Source organism: Tamandua tetradactyla, chromosome 3, assembly GCF_023851605.1.
Source record: "Tamandua tetradactyla isolate mTamTet1 chromosome 3, mTamTet1.pri, whole genome shotgun sequence".
Lineage (NCBI taxonomy): Eukaryota > Metazoa > Chordata > Mammalia > Pilosa > Myrmecophagidae > Tamandua > Tamandua tetradactyla.
The window spans coordinates 68,220,369-68,244,352 of NC_135329.1; the positions used below are offsets into that span (position 1 = coordinate 68,220,369).

General features: G+C 37.6%; 2 long non-coding RNA genes across 3 annotated transcripts in view; one reads left to right on the forward strand and one right to left on the reverse strand.

Moving 5' to 3' along the window:
* Window positions 1-7,648, reverse strand: part of LOC143676128 (uncharacterized) — a 30,752-nt gene extending 23,104 nt beyond the window's left edge. The window contains exons 1-3 of the long non-coding RNA XR_013171850.1: window positions 7,055-7,648; window positions 5,670-5,787; window positions 1,589-1,695 (exon numbers count right to left, since the gene is read on the reverse strand). This is a non-coding gene — a long non-coding RNA (uncharacterized LOC143676128). The remainder of the gene's footprint in view (window positions 1-1,588; window positions 1,696-5,669; window positions 5,788-7,054) is intronic.
* Window positions 7,649-7,770: 122 nt separating this feature from the next.
* Window positions 7,771-23,984, forward strand: part of LOC143676129 (uncharacterized) — a 91,125-nt gene continuing 74,911 nt past the window's right edge. For both annotated transcript variants that reach the window (XR_013171851.1, XR_013171853.1), the window contains exon 1: window positions 7,771-7,957. This is a non-coding gene — a long non-coding RNA (uncharacterized LOC143676129). The remainder of the gene's footprint in view (window positions 7,958-23,984) is intronic.

Consider the following 23,984-nt stretch of genomic DNA (forward strand, 5'->3'; position numbering starts at 1 on the left):
TATGAATTTGGTTATTCTAGATGTTTCATATAAATAGAATCATACAGTATTTTTCCTATTATCTCTGGTTTATTTCACTCAGTATTATGTTTTCAAAGTTCACCCATGTTGCAACATGTATCAGAACTTCATTCCTTTTATAGCTGAGTAATATTCCATTGTATCTATATTTCACATTTTGTTTATTCATTCATGTGTTGATGGATGCTTGGGTGGCTTCTATTTTTATGAATAATGCTGCTGTGAATATTGGTGTACAAATATCTAGTTTGAGTCCCTGTTTCCAATTGCTTGGGTATATATATCTAGCTTTGGGAAAGCCAGGTCATTTGGCATTTCTTTGTCTAACTTTGTAAGGAACCACCAAACTGCTTTCCACAGTGGCTGTATCATTTTAAATTTCATTTTAAATTTCAGGATCAATGCACAAGGTTCCAAATTCTGTACCGCTTAATCAACACTTATGTTACACTTTAGCAATAATAGATATACTCGTGGGTGTGAAATGGTATCCCATTATGATTTTAATTTGCATTTCCCTGATGGCTAATGTTTTTTTGTGCATCTTTTCATTTGTTTATTGGCCATTTGTACAGCTTCTTTGGAGAAATATATATTCATGTCTTTGCCCATTTTTTTTAATTGGGTTGTTTTATTATTTTTCAACTTCTTAGCATGAATATATAGACATCAAACTGATTTTTTATATTGATCTGTTAAATTGCTAAACTGAATATTAATTCTAGTGGTTTTTTGTAGATATTTGGACTTTTTCTTTGTCACCAATCATGCAATCTGAATAGTTTCATTTTTTCCTTTCCTATCCATATTGACGTGTTTAATTGAGTTATTGTACTCCTTAGGACAAGGCCTTTTTTAGGAATATGGAGAGCAGAATGTCTGGATTTTGTGTGCCATGGTGGGTATAAATTACATGAAGATGGAAGAGAGTGTGTTGTAACATTTCTATAACCTTTAAATTGTTTGCTAGCTATTCTATTATTTCCTGGTAGAGACATGTTAAAATACAAATGCATTATTAAAATATAAAGATGACTCCTTTAAACAGCATATAGTTGGGCTTTGCTTATTTATCCATTCTAACAATTTTCTCCTTTTTTTTTTTTCTTGGTGTCTTTAGTCTTTCAATGTGATTTTTATTTTTTTATGTAGTTATTTGGCCTAAGTTTTATTTTGCTTTCCATATGTATTTTGTTTTGGTTTTGCTCCTTTCAAGCCCTTTTATTCCTTAATGTTTTAGATTCCATTTTAATATATCTGTTGGCATTTTAGGTACTTTATATTTTTTGTGGATTGCTCTATAGATTACAACATACAGTCTTCATTTTTCACAGCCTATTGAGAGCTAAAGTTGGATCACTTTCTGTAGAATGTAGAAAGGTGACAACTATAGGGATTCAAGATTCCTCTTTCTCCATGCCGGGGGTCCACAAGCTTTGTTTCTAAAGTTCCAGATGGTAAATATTTCAAACTTTGTAGGATGTGATGGTGTATTTCTCCTCCTCTTCCTCCTCCCCCTTTTCTTTCTTCCTCTTCATGACCCCTTAAAAATGGAAAGCATTCTTACCTTGTAAGCTGTATAAAGCCAGACCACAGGCCGAATTTGGCCTGCCAATCTCAGTTTTTATTTTCCTGCTTTATGCTATTGATGTTATATGGATTGCATCTTCACGCCTTATAAAATAAACAGGAGAGCATTTTAATTTTTGTTGTACATAATAATATGCATCATAAAGAAATAACCAAGGGAAAAAGCAAACAGAACTAAAAGTTTATATTTACCGTATTTCTACAGGGTCAACTTACAGCTACATTTCTATCTGGCATTATTTTCCTTCATCCTGAAGATTTTTCTGTATCCTGAGGAATTTTCTTTAATATATTATTTTATAATGTATATCTGCTGGATATAAATTCCTTAATTTACTTTCCTATGAAACTGTATTTATTTTACTTCCATTCGTGAAAAATGTTTTAACTAGATACTTATTCATGGATTTTTTTAGCCTTTTCTTTCAAATATATACCTTAATACAATTTATCCCTTAATATAATTGTTTTCCCTTTATATGGAATATATCATTTTTTCCTTGCTGCTTTCTAGAGGTATTTTTTCTTTGAGTCTCAATTGTTTGCTATGATGTCCCTAGCTGTGCCTGCTTTGTGCTTGCCCAGTTTGTGACTTTTTGAATAATTTGAAATTATACCTTAATATCTCTCAGAAATTTGGGGAATTTTCAGCAATCATATCATTTAATAATTTTCCTACTCCATTCTCTTACTTCTCTTTCTGTGACTCATATTGCATTTAGCTCATGCTGCCTGGTATTATGTACTATATTCCTGAGGTTTACTGTTGTATTATATTGTATTGTACTGTTTTGTATTGTATTCTGTGTCTTCTTCTGAGCAGTTAATTTCTCTTTCCCTATTTCAGAGTTTGCTGACTCTTTCCTCTGTGGTTTATCATCCTCTATAAAGTCTATCCAGTGAATATAATTTCAATTATTGGTTTTTTCTCAGTTCTAGAATTTGCCAATGATTATTTTAGTATGATAAAATAATCTCTGCCTCAGTTTCCCATCTTGATACTCATTTAGTACATATATATCCTTTTACATAATTGACAATAGTTATAATAACTGATTTAACACCCTTGTCTGCCAATTGCAATATCTAGGTTATCTGAGTTGGCCTCAGTTGATTATCTTTTTTTTCCTTGTTCTTTATATGTCAAATAAATTTCTATTGAATCCTGGAAATTAGGGATATGGATTCTGTCATTTTATTCTAACAAGTTTCTTCCCATTTTATTTTTATCAGATAATTAATTTGGTTGAACACAAATTACAAATTATTTCTAGGGTGGTGGAAATAATTGAACAAAGTTCGATCTTTTGTCTTTGATTGAGCTACTTCATGTCTGCTCTCCATACATTCCATTCAGGAGTCAGCCAGGAATGTGGAAGACAGATTCTGAGGATCCCTTCCCAGGTAGTACACCTTCTGACATCTCCCATCACTTTCAAAGCTGCCATAGTTGCCCTGAATTTCCCTTTTCTGTCAGGAACCCCTGTTGTTCTATGAGTCATTTTTTCTCAACCCTTCCCCAGGGACTTTTTTTAAAACTTTTTTATTGTATAATATAAAATATATACAAGGCAAGGAAAGAAAAAAGCAATAGTTTACAAAGCACTCTTTAACAAATAGTTACAGACTTTGTCATGGGCTACCATACCACCATCTCAGGTTTTTCCTTCTAGCTGCTCCAGAATATAGGAGGCTAGAAGGAATAAATACATTTTTTATCATCACAATTGACTTTTGTCTGTTTATGCAATAAATAACATATATACAAAAGAGGAATACATTTCAGAGCACAGCACAATTAGTTGTAGAACAGATTTCAGGGTTTGGTATGGGTTACAATTCCACAATTTCATGTGTTTACTTCTAGCTTCTCTAAGACACTGGAGACCAAAGGAAATATCAATACAATTCAACAATCATACTCATTTGTTAAACCCTACCTTCTCTACATAACTCCACCATCACCTTTGATCTCTCTCCCACTCTTTAGGGTTATCTGTGCCATGCCCATTCCACCTCTCCCATGTTGGACAGGGCTGGCAATAATAACGGGTAGGGAGATGGAACTATCTGTTGTTCTGGAGAGGCTGGGCCCTCTAGGTTTCAGGACTCATCTGATCCAGGAACCCATCAGGAGATTGTAGACTCTGGAAAGTTACCCCAGTGCATGGAAACTTTGTGGAATCTTATATATTACCCTAGGTGTTCTTTAGGATTGGCTGGAATGGTTTTGGTTGGGGTTTGGTAAGTTTTGACAGGTAGCAATGTCTAACTGAAGTTTGCATAACAACAACCTCCAGAGTAGTCTCATGACTATTTGAACTTTCTCTGCCACTGATACTGATAGTTACACTTCTTTTCCCCCTTTTCGTCAGGATGGCATTGTTGATCCCACCGTGCCCAGGCCAGATTCATTCCTGGGAGTCATTTCCCATGCCACCAGGGAGATTTTCACCCCTGGATGTCATGCCCCATGTAGGGGAGAGGGCAATAATTTCACTTGGAGAGTTGGGCTTAGAGAGTGAGGCTACATCTGAGCAACAAAAAAGGTCCTCCAGAAGTAACTCTTAGGCATGTCTTTAGGTAGCCTAAGATTCTCCGCTACATAAATATGCTTCACGAGAGTTAAGCCTCACGATCAAGGGCTTGGCCTATTGATTGGGGTGCCCCTAATGTTTAGCACAGTATCAGGGGTTTCCTTCCCTGGGGACTATTAAAACTCTTTGAAACTTAAATTTGATTATCTTGTTTTTCAGTTAGAAACACTGATTCTTGCTAAAACATATTTTAATGTTTTGTTCAGAAATGATATCTATAGAAAAAGACACATTTTTCTACTTCAAGTATTAGAAGAAGATTTCACAGTGTTCCTATTTGGAATGATGAAAACATTTTGGTAATGGTAACACAACATTGTGAACATAATTAACATCCCTGGAAAGATATGTGAATGTGGTTCAAAGGGAAAATGTTAGGTTTAGTATATAGTAACAGAATAAAAATTTAAAAATAAATCCGTGAACTGCATTACACAGACAGTGAGCCCTCCACTGTAGTTCTCCACGGACTATAGTTAACTGTGCAATATAAAAATGTGTTTCATCAATGGTAACAAGTGTTCCACACAAACACAAGGCGTTAATAATAGGTGCTGTATAGGAATTTTGTACTTTACACGGGATTGTTTTGTAAACCACAACTTCTCTGATAGAAACAAAACCTTTATATGCAATTAATCTTTCAGCGACTATCATTTCTTAGGCATTCTGCTAGCTCTGCTCGGGAGTAGTGGGGATGGTAAGGTGACGTACATAGAAATCCCACGTAGATTTTGCTTTCAAATGATCTCCAGTTTAATATGTGAAAGAAGAAATGTACTTCAATGTGCATAATGCATAATATAATATCTAAGTATAAAAAGAATAGTTCAGATGAAGTACGATTAGAAAGCAGAGATGGAAGGCACCTGTTTTAGTTGCTAAAACTGATGAAATGCAGTATACCAGAAATTGGATGGCTTATAAAGTGGGGACTTATTAATTTACAAGCTTACAGTATTTAGGCCATGAAACTGTCCAAATCAAGGCATAAACAAGCAATGTTTTCTTCCCAATGACCAGCTACTGGCAATCCTCAGTTTCTCTCGCACGTGGCCAGGCACGTAGCAATGTCTTCTGGTCTCTCTGGGGTTTTGTTGCTTCCTCTCTGTTTTCTGTGCATGGTCTCTCAGCTCCTCTGGCTTTCCTTCTGCACTTCGCTGGGTCTTTTTTCTGTGTGTTCTCTTTGTCTTTTATCCTTTATGAGGGACTTCTTGAAGAGGATTAAGACCCATCCTTAGTGAAGTGGGTCACATCTTAAGTTAAGATCTTATCCACCAAAAGGTCCTACTTACAATGGGTCCACACCCACAGGGATGGATTAAAGTTAAAAACTTGACCTTTCCTGGGGTACACACAGCTTCAAAGTATCACAGTACCTTAAAATACAGAGGGCAGAATAGTGTTCCTTGCCCCCAAAAGATGCCCATGCTTTCGTCTCAGAACCCATGAATACCTTACCTGACATGAAAAGTGGAGCTCTTCAGAAGTGAATAAAATCATGAACCATGAAAGGGGGAGGCCATTCTGGACTATGTGGGCAGGACCAATCTACTCAAATAATCCTGAAAAGCAGAGCCTGTTTCCAAGGTAAAAGGTCAGAGAAAAAACAGGAGAAAAGAAGAAGGATCAGAGACAGGCAACATTGCTGGCTTAAAGATGAGGAAGGGGCCACGAGCCAGGGAATGCAGGCAGCCTCTGGATGCTGGAAAAGCCAAGATGGTAGAGCCTCTACTGGAGCCTCTAGAAGAGATGCAGCCTTGCCCACACCTTGATTTCAGTCACATGAGACCATGTCTCATCCTACCTAACTTCTAGGATATTTGTGCAAGATTAAATATGTAATTATACATAAATTATCTTTGCACATTGGATACTTGATACATAAACATAGCTATAAAATATTTATTATATATATATGATTTTCATATGCAAACCTTAAATAATCAAAATAAATTCTTTGAAAGAAAACTTCTAATCCACCATAAACTATTCAACCTCACCACATTCAAATAAAGAGATAGTTTGAGAATTTATTTGGATTGAGATATGTATTGATAGAACTCAAGAAACAAGTCAGTCTGCCAAGGAACTGTCTGTCCAGGACAGGAAGGATGGAAACTCTGTGTGTCCATTACCAGCAAGCTGTGTCCACCTGCTCAAGTGTTTCCTCATGGAGTCAATTCTTCCCATCACTTTTATATAATCTCTGCTCAGCTGGACAGGAGGATTCTAGGATTATGAATGGGGTAGGTCATTGTAAAACAAACTATATTCTATAAGAAAGGAATCTTGAGTAGATTCTAATATTCTTGAAGGTTTACTGTATATGTTGAATATTTCTGAGACATGTTTCCCCCCAAGTCAAATTCGTCAATTAATTTTAAACTAATTTTAAAGTTAGTTATGTATTTTTACCTGCATCAGTTAAATTGTTGTGTTTCTAGAAGTGAACAGCAATGTTCAGTAAGGAAAGTGGGATTAGAGACATATTTCTGATTCGAATTTTGGTTGTGCCACTAATTACTAATTAACTGTATACTGTGTATTCCTTACTTCAGCTCTGAATTGTACGGTTTTTAAGGATCAGAATACCTGCCATCTGCTTTTCAACCTGTTACGTCAAGTATAGCTTATCTATGCAAGGTACCTGGATATAGACAGATAGGTAGATAGGTAGAATGAGAAAATACTATGCATTATTATTGTTTTTATTTTAGTAGTAGTAAAAAGTTAGAAAAGCAGACACTTGCAAAATGAAGCAAAATATGTTTGATTAGCTATGGCAATAACTGCCATTAAAGAAGTTTCAGAATTTTGTAGCTTTATTAAAGTAGGTTACTTACCTAGTCCCAGAGATCACGGAATATTATCTGAGATGGTGACAGTTGAGCTAAAATCTGAAGGATGATCTCAGCACCACAAGCAGAGTCTGGCAAGGCCTGTTCAAAAGCTCTGAAGTGTGAGAGAGGGTCAAGCCCTCCAAGAGATGCAAGAAGTTCGGAGAACCTGGAACGTTGAGAACAAAATTATCAGGAGGGCAGTGGAAGGAGACAAAAGACTGTTCTAGAAACCTCATTTTAAAAGCAAACATAAACAAACGTATGTCTCATGCAGAAGAATTCCAAACAATTTGTGTAGATTTTCTGTGCTTGAGGAATTGGAGCAACATTCCCCACTATTTAAGTGTGGGCCATGCATAATGACTTTCTTCCAAAGAGTGGAGAAGTGTGGAAAGAGAAAGAAAAGTCGCTTTGTGGTGGAGAAAACTGAAAAGGCCTTTCTTGGATAGACGGTCAAGGTTGGCCCCAGCAGTGGTAACTCAGTTTGATGGTCTGTTCCCTGAATACGCTGTGATGAGAATGGCCCTTCACCTGTCGGCTTCCTCCCAAAACACCCTAGTCTAATTATGAGAAAAATAGCAGACTGATCTCAATTGAGGGATATCCTGCAAAATATATGTGCAGAACTCAATGCTGTCACACTCAAGGAAAGTTTCAGAAATTGTCACAATCAAGGAGGGGCTAAGTAGCCATGGCAGCAAAATGCCACGTGGTTCCTGGATGGGTCCACAGCAAAATAAAGGGCCCCTCATCCTAAGGACTATGAGAAGCTCTTGCAGGGTGTGGGCAGAGAGGTCACACTTCTGGAGTTGTGTTTTGAATGGATCTCTTGGTCCGCAGTTGGAGTAAAGACTGGAAGAGGAAACTCTAGAAGACGGTAGAAGATAAGACAGCATTTAGAATGGGGTATGTGACCACATACAGAGAAAAGTGAAGTGGCCTTAGAGTATACTTAGTAGATGAAATCATAAGACTGTCCCATTCAATTGGATCTTGTGCATAAATAATGGAAATAAGTCAAAATATGATCCACAGGAAAAATGCAGTTCAGGAAGGGCCTGTGCTAACTTAGTTTTCACTTTATCTTTAAAATATGAGGAGCCATTGAAAAAGATTAAATATTAAAGTGGCATGACTAGATATACTGTTTTGAATGAGCTCTCAGGTAGAGGAAACTGGTAAGGGTGAGATCAAGGGCCCAAGAAGGAATTATTACTATAATCAAGGTACAAAATGGTGAGGACTAGCAGAATAAAAATGTTTAAAAACTTCCTGAATGGTGTGGTAGAGGGACACCTAGAAAAGAACTCAGATTTCAGCTAGAGCTACTGGATGGGTGACTGGTACCACTCGATGAGATAGAATGAGAGAAGGAGGAGAAGGATCGTATTTTGGAGGGGTGATTAGCCATACTTCTCGCATGACCTACGTTCGATTTCTGCTGCTTGGCACAGTAAAGTAGAGATGCGCAATTCTGTTCTGATCTTAGTGTGAAAAGAATCGACTGAGATTCTAAATCTGAATCAAGTTGAACACTACCACTTCCTTTTATCTCACATAGAAGATAAATGGAGTCATAGATTTAGGAAAAGCACACTTTTGAGAGCCACGGAAAATTAGTCTTTTCTTCTGAACATAGTGTTTCCATGCTGAAGAGGTGACCACATCCAGAACTCACCGTGTTCCCTGTTCTGGACTTATCTTCTGGTTAGAACAAGAGTGAAATGACAAGCTCAAGGGAAAGCACGCTTGCCTATACCCAAGGCTTATTTACAAGCCCTCCACCCACCCTAAACTCTATAGGCAAATATGTTTGGTCAAGGAGTGCTTTCTCCTGGGGCCTTCTTATCAAGGGGAAAAGAAGTCATCTCATTTCTCCTGCGGGAGTCAGAATATGTCATTGACATTGTGTCAGTTCTGGGATACACTGGTCTGGTTACCTCAGGAGAGAAATAAGGAATTTGAAGCTTCTCACATGCAAGTGACATTTGGATGCATGGAGGTAATGAAAAATCAAAGGTAAACCTGAATGCTCCTCCACCCACTGTGTCAGAACTTGTAATGTGAGAAATTCAAAACTGATATTCATATCACCACTCACCATGAGTCAACAACCCCTTTGCATCAAAGAGATCAGTCCCTTTAGAGCTTTCAGATTGTCTTTCAAATATCTGTTACCACCTGCAGGCAGCCACCTCCCAGGCTGGTATATATAGAGACTGTCTTCTGAAGCCATCCAGGCCAAGTCCACTGCTCTCTTCTTGTCTCTCCTAAGCACAGTGCAGGCAACATGTTTATTTATCTGTGATGACAGGCTCTGCTTGCTATTCCTCTCTGCATTCTCACATGGCAGAGAACCTTTCAAATCTGACCATCCACACTCTCTCTCCAGAAGTTTTCCTGTCCAGCTCATCCTATTCCCAGCACTGTTTATTACTGAATCCAATAAACTGCCCTGGTTGCATAAGATAGGGAAGTATCAATGAAAAGCTTGCATCACTACAACTTAAGGCTAAGGGAAAGGGGTGCAGTTGTTAGGTGGTGGATGTAAAAGGACCTCTGAGGCACTGAAAACAGGAAGACGAGGTTTCCAAATATAGAAATAATATAAGAATGTGCTTAGACTCAGTTTAATATACATCAGCCATATATGATAAGATGCACTTAAAACAAAACTGATTACAAAATATCAATCGAAATCATGCTTCTCAGAGTAAGGGCATAGACAAAAAGTTAAGGGTGGAAGTCCCACAACTCTGAAATCCAAACCTGAACATTTTACCTTGCGTGGACTAGTTGGCCTTGAGGCCAACTTGCCATCCACAAACAGTGAGTGATTGGGCAAAATCTAGACCAGAGTGATTCAGAATTTTAACTTCTTTTTTCTTACCTTTTTTTAATTGAAAGAAATTGTGAATTTACAAGAGCAATAATGCATAAAATATAGGATTCCCAGCCACAACAACTTGCACTGGTGTGGAAGATCTATTATTATTGATGATAGCACTTTTTAAATAACTGTATATCTGTTTTCTTTTTAACAGTAGTTACCTTTGTGGCAATTGATTAAAGAATGTTAAAATAGTTTTATGCGTCCTCCATTATTTACATTAGGTGCATTTTTAGAGCCATCTTCACCTCTATAGTTCAGTGTCGTTAATTACACTTACAATCATGCTCACAATTACCATCATCACCATCTGTAGCCAAACTTTGCCATTAGCCTAAATAGAAACTCAGTACAAGTTAAGCATCACTCCCCATTCTTTACCCTCAATCTGTCCCTTGGTAACTTGTATTCTAGCTTCTAACTCTATGAATTTGCTCATTATAATTAGTTCCTATTAGTGAGATTGTACAATATCTGTCCATTTTGTGTCTCAACATAATGTCCTCAAGATTCATCCATGGTGTCACATGCATCAGGGCTTCATTCCTTCTCACTGCTGCATAATATTCCATCATATGTTTATACCACATTGTGTCTATCCATTCATTAGTTGATACACACTTGAGTTGCTTCTATCTTTTGGCATTTGTGAATAATGCCACTAAGAATATCAGCGTGCAAATGTCTTTCTGAATCCCTGCTTTCAGTCTTTAGGTGTATGTACCTAGTAGTGGGATTGCCAGATCATTTGGTAATTCTATACTTGGCTTCTTGAGGAACTGCAAACTGCCCTCTACAATGGCTGTGCCATTCTACATTCCCACTAGCAGTGAGTAAGTGTGCTTATTTCTCTACATCCTCTCCAACACTTGTAGTTTTATATTTTTTAGTAGTGACCATTCTAGTAGGTGTGAAATGGTATATCCTCATGCTTTTGATTTTCATGTCTCTAATAGCTGGTGATGTTGAACATCTTTTCATGTGTTATTTAGCTATTTGTATTTGGAGAAATGTCTATTCAAGTCTTTTGCCCATTGTATTTGGAGAAATGTCTATTCAAGTCTTTTGTCCATTTTGTAATTGGGTTGTATCTTTTTATTGTTGAGTTGTAGGATTTCTTTATATATTCTAGTTATTAAACCCTTATCAGATATATGGTTTATATATATATATAAGCCATTTGGTTTAGATATATGCTCAAATATCTTCTCCCACTGAGTAGTTTGGCTTTTCACTTTCTTGACAAAGTCCTATGATGCACCACAGTTTTTAATTTTGAGGAAATCCATTTTCTTTCATTGGTTGTGCTTTAAGAGTTAAGTCTAAGAAACTACTACCTACCAAAAGATCTTGAATATGCTTCCCTACATTTTCTCCTAGGAGTTTTGTGGTATTGGTTCTTATGTTTAGTTCTTTGTCCATTTCTGGTTAATTTTTGTATAAAATGTGAGGTAGGACTCCTCTTTCCTTTTGCATATGAATGTCCAGTTCTCCCAGCACCAGTTTCTTTGTTGAAGAAACTATTTTTTTCCAGTTGAGTGGCCTTGGGAACTTTGTCAAATATCAATTGACCATAGAACTGAGGGGCTATTTCTGAACCCTTAATTTGATTCCATTGAGATACATATATATATATATTGACACATATATGCATATGTCAATAGCATGCCGTTTTGACCACTGTAGCTCTGTAATATGCTTTAAAGTAAAGAAGTGAGAGTCCTTCAACTTCTTTTTCAAGATATTTTTGGCTGTTCAGGGCCCCTTAAACTTCCAAATAAATATGATAACTGACTTTCCATTTCTGTAAAGTAGTATTCATGAATTTTTATTGGGATTGCATTGTATCTGAAAATCAAGTTGCATAGAATTTATATCTTAACAATATTTAGCCTTCCAAACTATGAAACCAGAATGTCCTTCCAATTGTCTAGGCTTTCTTTGATTTCTATTAGCAATGCTTAGCAGTTTTCTGTGCACAAGTCCTTTATGTCCTTGGTTAAATTTATTCCTAGATATTTGATTCTTTTCCTTGCTATTGTAAGTGGAATTCTTTTTGGATGTCCTTCTCAGATTACTCATTACTAGTGTACAGAAACACTACTGATTTTTTCAGGTTGATCTTTTAGCCCACCACTTTACTGAACTCGTTTATTAGCTCTAGTGGCTTTGTTGTAGATTTTTTTGGACTTTCTATATATAGAACATGTTATCGGCAAATAGTGAAAATTTTACTTCTTCTTTTCCAAATTGGATGCCTTTTTTGTTTTTTACCCTTTTTGTTGCATAACTGATCCAGCTAGAACTTCTAGCCTGAGATTAAATAACCAAGGTAATAGTGGGCATCCTTGTCTTGTTCTAGATATTAGAGGGAAAGCTTTCAGTTTCCCCTTTCAGTACAATGTTAGCCGTGGATTTTTCATGAATGCCTTTTCTAATGTTGAGGAAGTTTCCTTCCTCCTATTTTTGAACAGTTCTTTATCAAGAAGTTTGCTGGATGTTATCTAATTATTGCCTTTTCTTGCATCAATGAAAATGATCAGGATTTAAACTTAATTGCAAAAAGTGTCCCAATTGCCCTGAGTCAGGGGTATATTGATACAGAAAATGACTGACTATTACCCTCAAGACAGTTGTTTTCTAGTCCTGTATGACCTGGCTTCCCCAAAGCAGAGCTTGGCTGAAATTGATTCCAGGTACTATTCTAGGAGAGGCAGTCACAGAGTTTAAGGGCTACTGCCTGAGGGAGTGAAGCTTAAAGTCCAGTTAGTACTTAGTGCAAATGTCAGGGCTGAGATGCTTCTTTAAAAAGGGAAAGTGGAAGCTATATAGAAAGGCAGAGAAACTTCAAGCACAGAAGGAAGGAGTGGTTAGTAAGAGAGCAAAATTTTTGAGAAGAGGGGCAAATGGAATCTGAAAAAAATGACAGAACTCATTTTAAGAGATAGGACATTTTCTCATTTATTAGTGGAGAGGTAGGGATGGGACCAAACAGGTGGCGATGGCACGGTATAGAAGAAATACTGCAGAAGGATTCCACTGCTGCATTTGACAAGTACAGCATGAAAATACCCCTAGCCTGAAAGGCAGCTGCAAAGCCCAGTGCAGGGTTAGAGAAAAATAACTTTGTCAGGAACTCACCCACATGGTCTGCCTGCCAAGATGTACAGAGATCCAAAATAGATGCACCTGATTCATTCTGAAAGTTTTAAAGATACATCCATTTATTTATTGATGCATGCATCCATTCATTCATAAACGCATGCTGCTATGGGAGGCACAGGAAAGTTAGAAATGTGGCATGTTGAGGTAAAAAATAAGGAATTGTGGGAACACATAACTGTAGGAGCTTGCGGTGGGTGCTGAGGATGACTTTAAAGAAGGCATTTGCCTGAACTGTCTTGAGGGATGCTCAGAAAAACTTGCATGCACATCAAGTACTAAAGCTCAAACTGGGGGAATGAATAATCAAATAAGATATCTAGGTAAAATTCTATCTGTAAGATACTTCCGGAAAGCAGTGTAGCATGGTAGAAATTAAAGAGGGCAAGTTGTCAGACAAACAATGATTTGAATTCTTGTTCTGCCATCTACTTAAGCTCCCTAACTTTGGTTGTATTACCTAAAATAGTTGACTCAGTTCTCTTACCTGTAAAGTGAGAATAGTACTATTCTACTTTCTGGATATTGTGAAGATTAATGAGATAATACAGGTAGAAACTGTACCCTACCTGGCATGAAGTCATCCTGCTCATAGGACTCATAGCTCAAATGACAATAGAGAACTGTCTGTTTATCATCATTTCTATCAAGACCTCCCTTTGCTTCTTTCTTACCTGGCTTGAATTAGAATACCTGCAACTGCCATTGCTGCCCCACAAGCAAGGATGTGAGAGAGATGGATTGAGAATATCCAGGGGAGGCTGGTTAGGGAAGGCACACAATAATATGCCAGTAGGGAGGGAGGGAAGTGTGGACTGGATGAACAGTAAGGCAAGGAATCAGGGGTACAGTTAGGGGAACATAGAGCACTCGCCCTGGAAGTGTGGTTTTGACTAGTGAGTATTGGGGCAGTGGACAGATTAAAGAACTTTGGGATATGGATAAAAAGAATAAGGAGTTTAAAATGGACCAGGAATAATACGAGGAACTCAATATTTTGACATGGAAAATTGGATTTTGGGTCCAAATTTTGTTGAATCTATCTGGAAAAAAATTGGCACTTTCTGGCCTCACATCATCACAACTTGAGATATTTTCAGATGCAGGCTGGTGTCCCCTGCCAGGGGAAGCTTTTAATAGAGTGGCAGTGGCAGCTGCTGAGGAGCTGAGCCCTCATCCAAGATTGTAGGCACCCAAACAGGAATTGACAGCAGTGTACTCTGAAGACCTCCAGCAGAGCTCTGAGTACCTGGGGCCACGGGCCCAGTGTCCTGTGTGTTGGATCAAGGCAGGGGCTGACTGGAGAGTAATCTGGGCACTCCACATTGAAGCGAGAGTGAATTCATCACCAAACCTTGCAGATATTCTTTCTGTCAGGAAAAAAAAAATGTATCCCTCCACCCACCCGCCTTCCACTTGTAACTGTCATCATCATCTGCAGGTATCGATTCCCCTCCTTGCCCCATCTTTTTTGGTGTCTGCAGCCAGACTTCCATGCCTCACTGAAATGTTTGTTGTTAAAATCACCAGTGCCCTTCAGCTTGCTGAATCCAGCAGTTGCTTCTCTTTCATCACGCTGTGTTCTGCGGCATTCACATAGAAGACCAATTCCTTTTTTGAAACTCTTTCTTTTCTTGGGCTTCTCCAATGCAACCCTTTTAAGGTTCTTCTTTTCAGTCTCCATTGGAGTGCCCAGTAAAGGAATAATTTCATGTACGTTTACCCTAAACACTATTTCTAAGTCATTCCATATAGTCCCATGACTTTAAAACACCATCTTTATGGTTGTGACACTCAAATTAATATCTTAAGCCTTGAACTTTCCTTTACTCCAGTTGATCTGCCATACAACCCACCTGAGTGTCTGAAAGGCATTTCTGAAAGAGCTTCTGCAAACCAGAACTCTTGATTCCCTCTGCACAAAACATGTTCCTTTCCAGCCTTCCTTAAGTCAAGGAACAGATGCTCCAACTTTCCCTGTGTTCAAGACCCACACTCAAGGGTCTTCATCTTTTGTTCTCTTGTATTCGCAGTCCCTAACCAATGTATAAGTAAGCACTGTTCTGTGACTGCAAGATACATTACCAATTTCAGAGTCTCTCTCTACCTTCATGGAAACAGCAATGTCACTTGCTCCTTCCCAACAACTCCCTGATATCACTCAGAATAATATTAAAATTTTCTGTTTTGACTTCCAAGATCATATCACATCTTGCCCCAATTTTCCTTCTTTTCCATTTTTCCATTATATACCACTTCCTTCCCATTTCATGGTGTCCCAGAGCAGTAATTATGAAAATTTAGCATACATTCTAAACTTTCAATAATATGAGTTTCTGATTTATGAGAACTAACATTTTCAGCTTTTAAAATGGTATAGAATCATGTCTGATTTTTGCGTTTACTCTTTCCTCTGATGAGAAAACTCTTTGCACAGATCTCTGTCAACTAATCCTCTAATAATGTTTCAGAATTTGATTCAAATGCACCCTACCTGAGAATTATTAACTGGATATATAATATACTATAGCACCTGAATTCTCACTTTGATCTCTTCTCCTAATTTATTTTTCTTTTTAGCACTTAGCACCACATGCAATATAATTATAATGCATATGATGATTTATTTCCATGTTCTCTAACAAGAAATTAAGCTCAAAGAGGTCAGTGGTTTTTTCACAATTGTCTGCTGTCTGATAAGTAAATACTTCTTGAAAATGTCAAGTAGATTTTACATTAGTGACTGTATCCACCAGACTTGTAATTTTCCTGACGGTTTGATTCTTAGCATGTAAACTACTCCTGATATAATATATTCTCGATATGAATTCTCAGATATTCTCTTGAAATCTCTTGAATCTCTTAAACAAAGATTCCTTGTTTAAATTTTTTTCATTTTATCAAAAAGTGATGGGGGGGAAGTGCAAAGTTGGTTCAATGGTTGAATTCTTGCCTGCCATGCGGGAGACCAGGGTTCAATGCCTGGTCCATGCGCTTCCCGAAAAAACAACAAATAAGCAGAACAAGCAAATGTTCAACAAATGGTGAGGCAATTATGGAATACTCACATGGAGAAAGAATGAAATGTGTGGTTTCCAGTGCCTGCCTATGAAAAAATAATAATAATGGAATGTGACCCTGCCAAACAGCATACAAGATACATACCTAAATAAATAAATGCAAATAAAAAATAAAACAGTGATGGCCCCATACAAAGATACTCAACTGATTTTTTTATCTTCATGCACATACAGTCCATCCATAGTAAACAATTAATGAATGGCTCACATTTCAACACATAGCTGTAGACTCATCAAAGATTCTTCTTTACTTTAAATAAACATGGTATGTAATTTGATTTTATTTTTTAAAACAAATAATTTTTGGACTATTGTTTAACTTGTAGAAGATTTGCAAACCTAGTACAGAGTTCCCACTTTCCAATTACCCAGCTTGTTCTAATCATAACTGCTTATTTTACCATGGTGTCTTCGTCAAATTGAAGTAAGTATCATTGGTTCAATACTAATAATGAAACTGCAGATATTATTTAGATTTACTAGTTTCTACACTAGTGTGCTTTTTTCTGTCCCAGAATTATAATATGTTTCCAAATAAGCTTTCTTGAGGTATACTTTATACTAAATCATGCAAAAAACAAATGACTAATTTTACCTGTACAATGAGTTTTGATGTGTGTACAATCATATAACCACTCTCATAAGGAAGCTACAGAGCATTTCCATCACCTCAAAACGTTCTCGCATTTCCCTTCCAAGTCAATCCAATCATTTTGTCCCCAGGCCCTGGTAACTACTGATCACTTGCTGTCACTCAGCTTTTTCTTCTCTAGAATTTCACATAAATGCAATCATATTATGAAGTCTCTGATCACTTGCTGTCACTCAGCTTTTTCTTCTCTAGAATTTCACATAAATGCAACCATATTATGAAGTCTCTTGTGCAGACTTCTCTCACTTAGCATGATTCTTTTACGTTTCACCCATGCTGTTGGTGATAACAATTTCATTACTTTTTATTGTTCATGTTTGTGACATTGTTAAAATATATCACAGCTATGTTTCTATATCCATGACTCCTTGGACACTTGGGTTGCTTCAAGACTTTTGTTTTTATGAAAAAAAAAATAATAAAGCTCCTATGAACATTTAAGTACTTTGTTAAGGATGTTTTCGATTTTGGGGGGTAAAAAATCTAGGTGTGATGATGCTAGGATATATGGTGAATGTGTGTTTAACTTTTCCGAAAGGGCTCACCTGTTTTCAGAGAGTCGTACCAGTTTGTGTGACAACTTATGTATCCTTGCCAGCAACTGGTATTGTCAGTCGTTTTAAGTTTAGCAATTCCTGTGGAAGTGGCATGATATTGAGACTTTAATTTGTATCTGCATAATGGCTAGTGATATTGAATATGTTTCATGTGTAACTTTTTATGTATAAAAAATATGTTCTTTAGTGAAATATACTTTCAAATATTTTGTAAACTTTTATTTTAGTTTTATTTGGCTTATTGGTGTTGAGTTATAAAAGTAATCTAAATAGGTTGAATATGTCCTTTACAAGATAATATATTACAAATATTTTCTCCTTGACTGTGGCTTACCTTTTTATTTTTTTATTTTTAGTTTTTAAAAATCATGCTTAAAAATGTTAATGAAGTTTAATTTATCTACGTTTTCTTCCTTTTTTGGTTCATGCTTTTTGTGCTTTACCTAAGAAAATCTAGCTGAAAACTGTATCACAGGGATTTTTCCTACTCTAGAAGATTTATGGATTTAGTTCTCACGTTGAAGCATTGGATTAATGTAACTTTAGAATACATCTTCAAATCAAGTAATAAGGGTGCACCGGTGGCTCAGTGGTACAATGCTCACCTTCCATGCAGGAGATGCAGGTTCGATCCCCGGACCATGCACATCCCCCCCACCCCAAATCAAGTAATATAAGTCATCCTTCCTTACTCTATTTTAATACTGTTTTGATTGCTATAATATTTGCGGGTGTGGGTCCACTCATGTTTATTTTGCTTGGTATCCCCTAAGCCTATGTTGTGTCTGTAAATGTATGTCTTTCATCAAATATGGAATCTATTGCTATTATTAATTTAAGTAGGTTTTAACCCAAGCCTCTCTAATTTCTATTTCTAGGATTTAATTATATGTACATTGGACAATTCTCCAGGGCCTTCAGATAGTTATGCTTCATATAATTTGCAGATTTCATAGCTATTTTCTAGTATTAAGCTGTTGTAGGGACTTACTTTGTCATCAGGATGCTACAAGTTGTATTTCACACATTTTTATACCATTTACAAGTGGTTTTGTTTTAATTTTAATTTCAAATTCCAATTGTCTGGAATTTGATTTTTATGTAACTCCCTTGTGTGCTTCGATATTACTAAATTCATTCCTTAAAGTATACCTTCAGGTTTTCTACATGGGAGATCATACTGCTTGCAAATACATTTGTGTTAACTCCTTCTTTCCAATCTACACATCTTTTGTTTTACTTCATAATGTTTCTGTGACGCCCAGAGCCTCCATTATAATACTATATAGAAGTAGTGAGACTGGATATCTCTGCTTTATTCTCAATATTAGGGGAAAGTGTTGAGTCTTTCATATTTCAGGTTATTCCGTCTTCTTGGTGAACTGACTCCCTTTATATTGTAGCTAGTCCAATGTTTTTTTGAGCAGTATTTTCATAGTATAGCCTTTTCCATCCTATTTAAAAAATATTTCTTCATTTTTTTATGGTTTACATAACTTCTACTTTGAATACTGCTATAATTCTTATCTCTGCTCATCTTTTATAATCTTTCTGTTTTTCCCCTTGGAACTTTTATGACTATTTTATTACTGATACTCAACAATTTAATTTTAATTTGCCTTGACATAATTTTCTTTACTGTTATTCTATTCATGGGATTCACAGAGCTTCTTGAATCTGCACATTTATATTTTCCATCAAAGTTCCGAAATTCTCCACTATTACTTCTTCAAGTATCTTTATTATCCTCATCACTCCATCCACTTTAGGGTCAAAATTACACATCTTAGATTGCTTGAGATTATCCCTCAGGTCACTGAGGTTATGATCACTCAGTTTAGGCATTTTTTTCTCATTGTGCTTCATTTTGCATAGTTTCTGTTTCTATGTCTTCAAGTTCATATTTTCTTTTGCAGTGTATAATTTGCAGTGTGTAATCTCCTAACATATCTTTATTTCAGATGTTATATATTTTTATCCACTGGGTTCCATTTGGTTCTTTCCTAATCTTCAATTTCTTTCCTCATTATTTAAAAATTTTCCTCTATATTCTTGAATACATGAAGTGTCTTCCTGTTTATTGTTAAAAGTTTGTATCTGCTAGGTCCATCATCTCTGATATTTCAGGATCTGTTTCTATTGGCTGTCATTGTTCTCATTTAGGGGTTACTTTATTTTGTTTCTGTACATGGCTGGTAATTTTTTATTGACTAATAAAAAATTAAAAATGACTAAAAGCCACAGAAATGAATTGTTGGAAAGATGAAGTGCAGTCAACTTCCCAACAAGGAAGTACTGGAAGGAACATTAGAATCATAAAGCCTTATCAAATCATGTTAGAGATTTGGAAACTTGCCTTGAAAGACAGTCTGATTTGGCCAAGATGAGAAATTTCCTTAGCCAGGAGAAGGACTCAGCTTTTTCACTTTCCAATAGCACAGTCTTCAGTCATATAAAGAATGTGTTAAGGTTTAACACAAAATCATATAGAAGAAACTTGGCATTTTTCATTTCAGTACTTTCCTTTTTAGAACATCTATAGTGATAGGAGGAAATACTCTGAGAAAATGACTTTGCCTCTATCAAACCCAATAGTGGCCTTGATATTTTCTCATCAGCCTATCACTGTATAGCACTGCGCTGGAGAATGCAGAAGATTCAGCCATGGTTGACGCGAGCCCAGGAACATCCTGGCACCAGTAAGCTTAATTACTTTGCCCATAGACCTGTCAACATAATTTTTGAGGTGGAATATTTTGTTTGAAATAAACATAGACTAACCTACCATTTGAAACAGTAGTTTTTCCCAGTGTATTTATCCAAAGACAACTCTGCTTAAGGTAAAATGTGGTTGAGTAGGCAGAAAATATGTTGTCACAATAATTGGGCCTGTCCCCAATCTCTGCCTTTCACATAGACATGGCAGACGACTGCCAGCATGCCAAGCTTTTAGAAGAGTGAATAATCCCTCTTGCCTGAAAAAAGTTTCTCTCATCTGTGACTCAATCTTGGAAATTCACTTTTAGGATCATTCATCTTTGAACTCATGAAGTGATAACTATGAACACTGGGTAATGTTCCATTACTGGACAGTGTTAGTGTCTAATTCCTAAGAATACCTTTTAAGAAACTACCAAGACTTATCTGCATACAATTTTGGAAATGCTGGTCTAATGTTTAGCCTTCAGCAGTGCTCTTAAAACTCAGTTTTCCATAAATAATGTGGTCTTTTTTGTGTGTGTGGTGGGTGAGGGAGAAAAAAGAGTGAAGTTGCCTTCAAGGTTTCTAGCTTGAGCTACTGGGAAAATGGAGTGACTTCCACCAAAGTGTGGACGTGTCTGGAAGGGGCAGGACTGGGGCTGGGGCAGGGGCAGATCAGGAATCTCCATTTGGGCCAGGTCAGATTTGAACTGTCTTTTATTATTATTTTTTTCTTATTTATTCTATTTGAGCAGCTTTTTAGACGCTCACATGGAAATGGGGAGTAGGAAGAGTCTGGGGCTCAGGGAAGAGGCAAATTTCAGTGCTGAGAGCTTATTGATGGTATTGAAAGCCATGAGACTGGTTGAGGTCACAGAGGGGAAGCATTAGTCCCATCCGGCTGTCTGAAAATCTGGTTGCTAGCACTCTGGGGACAGAAGAGGGTTGCTAAGTAAGGGTGGGAGGAGGGTGGCCCAGGTAAGAAGAGGGGTATTTGAGCTTGTCCTTGAAGGAGAAGGAGGCAAGGAGATTGCAACAGAAGAAACAGCATGTGCAGGGCTAGGGAGGTGTGAGGGGGCAGAGAGGGAAGGAGGCTCCACTTCTCACCACAGCGTCCCCACCCTATTTTGGCTTCTCTGACTCCTTAGCAACACTGAACTTCTGGTCCGCTGTTTTCCGTGGGAACAGATGGTTGCCACCACGATCCTCCCAGACCCAACACTTCAGCCTCATTCGTCGCCAAGACTATTGGAAATTGCTGGAGACCAGACAAGTCCTAGGAAGTGAGTCCAGTAGTGCCTTGGACTGGTGACATCACCCAGGGCATCGAGACACCCTAGGAGGCCCATTTCCTCTCTTTGCATGTGTCCTTCTCCCGGGGGGCTGCCTGCCGTGGTGGGCTCTCTCCCCTGCTCAGGACTTACTGGTCTGTGGTGTGGCAGGCAGAGCCTGCTTTGAAGTTGGATGTGCCTGGGTTTAAACCCTTCTCTGCTCTTTTCTGGTTCTGTGACCTTAAGCAGGGCACCTAAGCTAAGCGCTCAGACTCAGTTTCCTTGTTGATGAAATGAGAACACCAAGGACAGTCATCCTCACCATCAGCATCCTCTTCTCACTGCTCGAGATACCGCATCTAGCATGTCCCAGCCCACTGAGTTAGATCCTCATATTAACCGAGGAAAGGCCATCTCTAAGAATAGGGGAGGTAGAAACTCTGACATCCAGAGGGTCTGCCATGAGAGAGACGCCTGGGGCAATTTAGTGGAACAAATCATGTGTCTTTGAGTTTTTCACATTAAATGTAACTGTGGCATGTAATTCAGGTGAGTTAACACCTGGGGATATGCTTTAGTATTATGTAATATTCCAGTTGCTTAGTAAGAAATCATGTTTTAGACTTGTTAGTCTTGTAGATGTCTTTTTCCTTCACCTCTGCCCAGCAGTATGTGCTTCCTGTGACCGTGGACCTTCGGCTTGGCCGAGGGCGCTTGGAGGTTGCGTGTTGGTCAACGCCACCAATGACACCTCCAGGTGTGGTTCACCCTTATCACACTCTAGCATTATATGAATCATTGTTAAGCTTCTGTGTTTCCATAGGACTCAGTTTGGAAATCTATTATTCCATTCAAATGTGGAAATATATTAACAACTGTTTTCTTTCGTTGGTTGGATATGAGCTCCTTGAACACACAGCTTTTACTGTATTCACTTTGTGTCACTTATGGTGCTTCATCCAACTCAATTACATGTGTGCGTAAGTATCTAGTGTGTTGACAAGGGTCAAGAAACAAATAGAAAACAAAAACATACCACTGAAGGCAAGAAGGAAGCAAGGTGGGAGCTTCCAATCATCCTTTAAAGCAAGTAGAGAGTTTATATCCAGACACTGGATATACCGAATGCAAAGGAGCAGAACGTTCTAATCACTTTCTAGGAAACATGCATGATTTATGGGGTATCACATGTTGCATAATTAGAGTGCAGGCTATGAAGATATACTTCCTGAATTTTAATTCTATCTCATATTTTCTAATATTATTTTGGCCAAATTACTTAAACTCATGATTATATATTTCACTCTGTAAAGTCATTGGACTAATGACATTGTTGACCTCTTATTATGGCTGAGATAGTCATTTAAATCTGGTAAACAGAATATTCCATGCATATTAGCCATGTGTACCCTTTAGACAAGTAATAGTGAAGTCAGTAAAATTAATAAATTTAAACTGTCTTTGAAGATATGCCATTTTGTTATTCTTTGTCATTGCATTCAGTAGTTTTGATGAACTAGAGTGATTTTTTATATTGAGTTGACCTCCTACCTATTTCCATAATAGCCAATCTCTTCTCACAGTGGGCAACCTGTCATACATTTTTCAAATATAATATAATGCACCTTAATTGAGATGGGTGCTTTCTATGAATAGTAAAATGTGCTTTCAGTATCTTAGTCATAATTTGGAATGCCAATATAATTACTGTGAAGAAATGGATTAAAGCATAGCTAATAGAACTGTGTATACTTTGTAGAGGAAAATGTGGTGTTCAGAAGGGGTTTTTTGTTCGTTTTTCCTCTTTTGTCCACAATATGTACCTCAAGGTTTTGGAGCTACTGTTTGCACATCCCCAGCATGCAAATGAACAATGTGATTGACCTTCTGTAAATCTGTTATAAGCATTTTACATTTGAAGGACTTTATTCCATGCAGATGTCCTGATCAAATAATGATAACACTAAAACCTTAAATTCTATCTCCGACAGTAGAAAGAAAAAACATCTAGTGCAGCTGGCTTTAAGTTTAGCCAAAGGTAGCCATAGTGTAGCTGCTGAATTAATTTTTTTTTAATTTGTGGTGGATTTTCCATGAAAGCATGCACACATCGATTTACAAACATACAAACTATTCCAGTTATACCTGGTTGAGAAAAGAAAATGCCTGTTTGGAAGGTTCTGCCTCCATAGCAAATGCCTGCTAGTCACACCTGAGTGGAATCCGCTTGGCCACGGAGGGTCTCACAGCTTCACCTCCGCATGGACATTGCCACTCTGTTCGACATCACTGTACTTGCTAAAGCCTGGGCTTCACGCTCGCATTGACTGATTCTTTCAAACATTGTTCCCTTAACATTTGGGGCAGACAGCACAGCTCCCCCAACTTTGCCTTCCCTCTGCATGATTAACAACAATGTTTAGAACTGACTTTCTTAGCTGTCAGTATTCTACCTGAGGACTTGATTTTGCAGGGTATGTCATCACCTAGGAGGAAATGAGATGGCATCCTCTCCTCCTCCCCAGCCTGCCCTGCCCTAATGCTGCTCTAAGCTTTCTGCTCTTGCAGCTGACCTCCCCAGCACCATAGCTGGGTGCTATGCTTTGCCTTTGCCCCCAGCC